General features: G+C 48.1%; 1 long non-coding RNA gene across 1 annotated transcript; it reads right to left on the bottom strand.

Moving 5' to 3' along the window:
• Nucleotides 1–560: 560 nt before the first annotated feature.
• On the bottom strand, nucleotides 561–5,628 carry LOC143436641 (uncharacterized). The gene is made up of 3 exons (XR_013106522.1): nucleotides 5,501–5,628; nucleotides 4,321–4,473; nucleotides 561–1,004 (listed from the first exon to the last, which is right to left on the bottom strand). It is a non-coding gene; the product is annotated as an uncharacterized LOC143436641 (long non-coding RNA).
• Nucleotides 5,629–6,199: the final 571 nt, after the last annotated feature.

The raw sequence follows: 6,199 nt of genomic DNA on the forward strand, positions 1-6,199 counted from the left end.
GGAGATGAGTTGGCTGGATGGTCAGAACCTAGGTTTTCTCCTGGCCAAGGCAAGCCTGGCCTCTCACCCGATTCCTCAGAAGCTTTCATGCCTTTGCTCCTGCTGTGTTTTCCAGGGACACTCTGAGAATCTCACACCCGTGGAGGCCTGCCATTCTGTGGCCAGTTGACATGGGAAACACACCTTTGTTGTTCTCCATGAAAATCAAGCCTTTACTAACTTTTCGAGTTCCTTGTTATCATTTGGTCTCCTGTGTAGGCTCAGTAATCCTTATTGGCACAATTACATTTACAACTCAGCCGTCATGACCTTTCTTGAGATCACTCCAAGCGTCTCTCCTAATTTTTATAACTAGTGGTGAAGCCCTAAGTACATAGAGACCAATGCCATGCTTACCTGATGGCTTTACTCAGTCTTTCTGCTCAAATTCCTGTTTATCAACCATCTGCATCTCTCATGTGTCCCTGTTATTTGTAGTTTATAGAACACCACCATGCCCCTTATCTCTGGCCATCAGTCCTTCTCAGTGATCTCGTTATTTCCACTGATTCAGGTGAAGCTGTGGGCTTTATTTAGATCATCTTTATTATACCTGTGGGTAGATTTTGTAAGCAGGCCTTAGCACAGGTTGACTTGTGGGTTTCCTTTTTTAAAGGTCAGTGTGAAACAGGAAGTGTGACTAAGAGTCTTCCTCCATGAAACCTCATTTCATTAGCTGGAAAAGGCGTCTGTCTCTCCTCCCCTCCCCCTGCACTTACTCATGGCCCAAATAGACACATTTCAATACAGCACATATTTCCCAAAACACTGGAACGTGCAGACTAAGTCTCATGTGTGCGGTGAGTAGTTATTTATCAGGCTTGCTCCGTCTGTGGTCCCGTTCTCACGCCAGCTCCTGGATCATCCATCATATTCTTTACAGAATCCAAAGACAAGCAGGTACTCGAGAGATCTGGGTTGAGCAGTAGAGACTGCTGAGCCCAGGCAGCGGGCAGTGCTCATCCCTAGAAGGGCAGAACCGGAGAAATAGGGCCATCTGACTCCCAGCCTCAAATACCAGATTTGACCACATGTTACCTTTAAGGGTCCACAAGGGCCTCTGCAGATTTCTTCTCTTGGGACAGTGTGGCCAGGATCCTGGGCAATGCAGTCTAAGATTCCTGGTTGGGGGTCTCTCTGGGAGACAGTAGTTGCTGTCCTCGGGACTTGCTGGTTTGTAACCTACCTTTCATCCTTTCTTTCCTTTCTTCCATAAAATAGAACACTAGTACCTCACAGGGTTATTATGAAGTGAAAATAAGTGAACACACATGAAACCCAGAGAGCAGCCTTCCTGTGCCGTGGCTCTGTCAGTGCTAGCTATTATTATTCTGGTGGGTTGGTTAGCTTTCTTCCATTTTATTCAACTTGAAAAGAATCTGGCACCAGCCAAAGCCTTTGCTCTGAAAATGGCACACTGAGGCTCCACCCTAGCCCTGGCCAGTCTCTCAACAGTCAGCTCTTTCTTCAGAGCTAAAAGAAATTGTGTAGATGATCCAATGTAGAGTCAACACTTGTGTGTGTTTGTGTGGGGATGCGGGTTTTTCAGTTATGACATGCAGCAGCAAGTCCATCTCTGAGATGGCTTATCTCGGAGCTGTGAGTAAGATTCACACCCCCAAGATTTTTTCAGTGTCTGTTCTGGCCACTGAAGCTCTTAATGGGAGTGTGGATGGAGGGTCAGGATCCAGGGCTCCATCTGCTTGATCACATGCATGGAGTGAGTGTGAGATGTTGGACTAGGGGCCACAGCCCAGTTCAAGAGTTCTGAGTGTCGGGTTGACTCCACCTTCCTCTCAATGCCTTTGTTGAGAAATTCCTCTGGTTTAGATGTGAACCCTAAAAGGCTCATGGACACGTCTGGGCTTTGGGTTGCTTCATTTTGCACAATAGTTTTCTGGGGGGTGAGAGGAAGGCTAGACTGCTGCAGGACTGGGTTGGGGTTGGGGTCGGGGGTGGGGGTGGTCTGCAGGATTGAATACTAGAGGGTGAACTGCTAGATCGAATACTAGAGCGTGAACTAAAGGAAGGCTGCTGAGACCAAGAGGAACCCAACAGGGCCAGACTTCCCTGCTGTATGCGCAAACCTGTGTACTCCTAGGGCCAGTGTGAACCACTGGGTTCTGTGTTAGACCCCAAATGTCTGCATATCTGGATCAGAGCTCTCCTCTCCGAGAGGGAAGGAGGTGTCTCCCAGCACAGAGACAGTCCTTGCACTGTGGGAGTATGTTCTTTTCTCATTGGTCATGGTTGGCTGGCTTGCCTGTATAAGTGGAAGCATTGATAGTTGCTTAGAAATCTATTCTACTCCTAAAGGGGTCAGAATAAAGTTTCAGTACCTTATGGATCTGTACATAGAATTCATCCCATCTTAAGACAAATAGCAGAACTTTTTGTTTGTAACAAAAACGTTGATTGATTGCTACTGATGTGCAATGAAGAAAAATTACTGGGTTTTTAGAGAGTAAGTTTTGACATGGGGCTGCTAGATCTAACACTTACCTACCTAGTATTTTGAAACACAATGCCTTGGTCTCCCCAGTTTCTATTTTTATTCCAGAGTTTCTTGTGCAGATCTTAGAAGAAACAGCAGGGGGAGAAAAGCAGGTGTTGGCTTAGAGCCTTGAGCTGGGAAGGTGTAGACCTTTGTAGCGCCCCCCCCCCCCCCATATTCTGAGCTTGAGAAAATGGCTCTCAGCAGCTTGAGCAGCCCTGGTTTTCCGTAGCCTCTTGCTCACAGCTCCAGAGGGCTGGTTTCAGTGAACATGTGCTGAGGTTGGAGCGTTCTCCCTGTAGGCCACACTGCTGGTTTTTCCCAATTAGTTCCCCCAGGGAACAAAGCCTTATTTCTTTCCTCTCTTAGTTCCCAGGCACTGTCTGGGGGGAAAACAGGCCCTTGGCAGCTCAGGGGTTAAAGAGAAAACACAGCGAGAGGGGGAAACAAGCCAGACAGCTGCAGCGGCTCCTCAGAGCCCACTCTAGGCTAAACAGAGGCCCCAGCAACTCCTTGGAGACTTGAACCCTGGGCGATGGAATTTTCCCTTGCGTGGAGGCTATTGTCCTCTGGAAAGGGCCAGGGCCAGAGAAGGGCCTGGGGAGCATGGATCCCCCGAAGTGGCAGCCAAGGAACTCCTGAGAGCCCAAGGGCTCTGTCTCACCCAGCTGGGCTTGGGTGAAAAAGCAACTGGGGTGCAACCCACCCCTCCTCCTTTGAGAAAAAGGGGGGCATTGTGAGGAGGGGTGCTCCAAAGGTCTGGGCACCAGTTGTTGCCCTACCCCTCAGCCCCAACCAGCCAGTCACTGGAACAGAATGAAAGGCTTGGTTCCCTTGGCAACCAAAGGGTCTACAGTTTTTCACTGAGTACAAGATGGGCTTGGGGGAAAGACGGGAGGTGGAATTAGGGGTGGGGAACGGAGGAGGGGGCAGGGCAGACAGGGAGGAGCAGCCTGTTTACTATAGATGTTTGAGTTTGACTCCCAAGGGACGCTTTTGTAGGTTCTGGCCTGGGAAATATAGGATACCGGGAGTGTGGTGAATGCTCTCAATGGCGGCTTAGTTCTGAGACACCAAAATGGTCCATAATAGGAATAGATGTGTGTGTGTGTGTGTGCGCGCGCGTGCCTCCTGTGGACCCCAGGAGCAGCCTAGAGGAGTCCCACCTTCAGAGGTAACTAGGCAGGCCGTCTGTTATGGTCAGAGCCCCTGAAGGTGCTGAGAGAGACTCACTGCTCATCAAGAGCTATTTGTGAGACTGAGATTAGAACAGCAGGCGCCTGTCTCCCAGCCTGATCTCACTGGACCAGACAAAGCTATTTTTAATATCAAGCAGAAGAGTTGTTGAAACATGGACAAAGAACAGAACCTGGCTAACTTTGTCTCAAGCACCAGGCTTTGTGAGAGGGGCTTAAAAGCTGTCCACATGGTGGACACAAGCATTGAGACTCAGTGAAAAGATAAGGACAGGAGACTTGGTCCCAGGACTCTGGGATGAAAGGTCCCAGCATGTCCACAGGAGTGCAGAGGGAGGTATCTGGGATTCTTGGTGTGACCCTCTCTGGGACCTTAACCTGTGTGGCTCTGACACTGACAGACAAACCTTCTATAATGTTTCTGAAAGTGTGACATCTTCCAAAGGAAACTGAGGGTGCATAAGTGAAGAAGGGCATGAATGAACAGTGTAAATCAGCACACTAGGAGTTTTTAATGTATGTACACACGCACACGTGCTTGCACACACACACCAAGAGCTGAGGACGTAGCTCAGTGGGTGATTTGCTTACCTAGCATGCAGGAAACCCTGGGTTTGTTCTCTAGCACCATATACACTGGGCTTGATGGCACAAGCTGTAATCCCAGTATTCTGGTGGTAGAAACATCACAATCAGGCAGGCCATCCTTGATCCAGGGCCAGGCTGGTCTATATGAGAACCTATCTGAGCAAGAAAAAAAAAATATCAAAACCAAAGTCAACCTTCCAATTTTAGACAGACAGGTCTTAGAGACAACAATATATGGGGCTCCTGGCTGCTTCTGGGAGCTTCTGCTTCTATCTGAGGCCCTGGAAGTGGAGGTTGGGTGTGGGAGGTCACTGTGTTTTTCCTGAGAGGTGGCTGGGACCATCACTCTGAAGTACTTCCTGTCACTCACCAGGTCAGGGTGGGTACCATCCATCTGAAAGGCACAATTTGAGGAAACCTAGAGGGTGGATTCTAAGATGAGGAAACACCTGGGTGGCAGGATCCTGATAAGGAAGCAGTCCTGAGAGGCTACTGCAGCTGCTGTGTGTGTGTGTGTGTGTGTGTGTGTGTGTGTGAGAGAGAGAGAGAGAGAGAGAGAGAGAGAGAGAGAGAGAGAGAGAGAGACAGACATATGGCCAATCAGAAGTTATCCTGCTTTAATGAGTGTCATCAAATAATAACAATCATAGGTAGATCAAGGGCTCACATATCACCTAGTTAATATATTTGTCTGTTTGGAAAATACAGAGAATGACATCCCAGGGGAAAGAAATTAACAGGAGGAAAAAGGTCATCTTGACTCTTTCAAGTGCAAAGGGCCTCACTTCACTTTTGTGTGCAGATGAGAAGTCTGGGTGGGTTAAGTAACTTGAGCAAGATCCCATAGCTAAAGGTGGGGAGAACTGAGCTTGGAATCCTTTCTGATTATCTTAGATCTGTACAACAGCCTATTGTCAATCACAAAGGGCTTTCAGATATGAAATCGCCCTTGCTCCTCCAAACTGCTTATTAAGGCAACATATTATCCCCATCGGCAGCCACAGCAGCTGAAGGTCACAGAGTGCAGGTCACAAGACCAGTGTGTGGTAAAGCTCTGTCTGCTCTAGGGCTTGGTTTCTGCTTTTTGATTCTAGGTTCATAGACCCAAGAAGAGTGGATTGTCCCCCAACCACTCATTTGTGTGTTCATTTAGACATTCAGCTAGCATTTGCTACGAACTTACCACGAGCAAAGCATAGGGTCAGGCAAAACAAATGAGAGTCCGCTCTCCGGCAGTCAGGAGACATTTTCTGAATTCAGTGTGTTGACTGATTTGGTTCACTCCCAGAAACTGTTATAATTTTAACCAAGGGATAAACACATTAAGAAAAGTTCATCACAGATGCCCCCAGGTCATATTTTACTCTTTAAAATTCACAGAATAACTCAACAAACTTTGGCTGAACTCATAGTGACCCCCAAGAGGGACACATTTTGCACCTGGAGGCCAAGGCTTCCTCTGGTTATCCATATTTGCCCACCAAGCCCCAGGCTGGCTTGCAAGCCTGTCTCACCCACTCCTCACAGTCCCTATTGAAAGGGCCTTCCCATGGACCAACTTCCTCCCATATCTGATTTCATGACCCAGCTACTTCCTGAGCAGGACTGAAACATTTATCTGATGCCTAAACTCGGTCAGGCCAAAGTTAGTGTGTGTGCCGGTCATGTTCTCGTTCACCTACCTGCACAGGACCATGTATTAAAAATGATTTTTTTTCACATGGAACTACCATGGGAAAAGACCTGTAACAGATGAAGTCACATTTTGTACAGGAAGGTAGGAAGCATGGTTGTTGCCCTAGAAAAAGCCGGCAGGCTGGTGAGCAGTCTTCATGGCTATCCATGTGACCCAACATTCATTAAGTCCTTGGGGTCCAGCTGT

This window comes from Arvicanthis niloticus, chromosome 23 (assembly GCF_011762505.2).
Source record: "Arvicanthis niloticus isolate mArvNil1 chromosome 23, mArvNil1.pat.X, whole genome shotgun sequence".
Classification (NCBI taxonomy): domain Eukaryota; kingdom Metazoa; phylum Chordata; class Mammalia; order Rodentia; family Muridae; genus Arvicanthis; species Arvicanthis niloticus.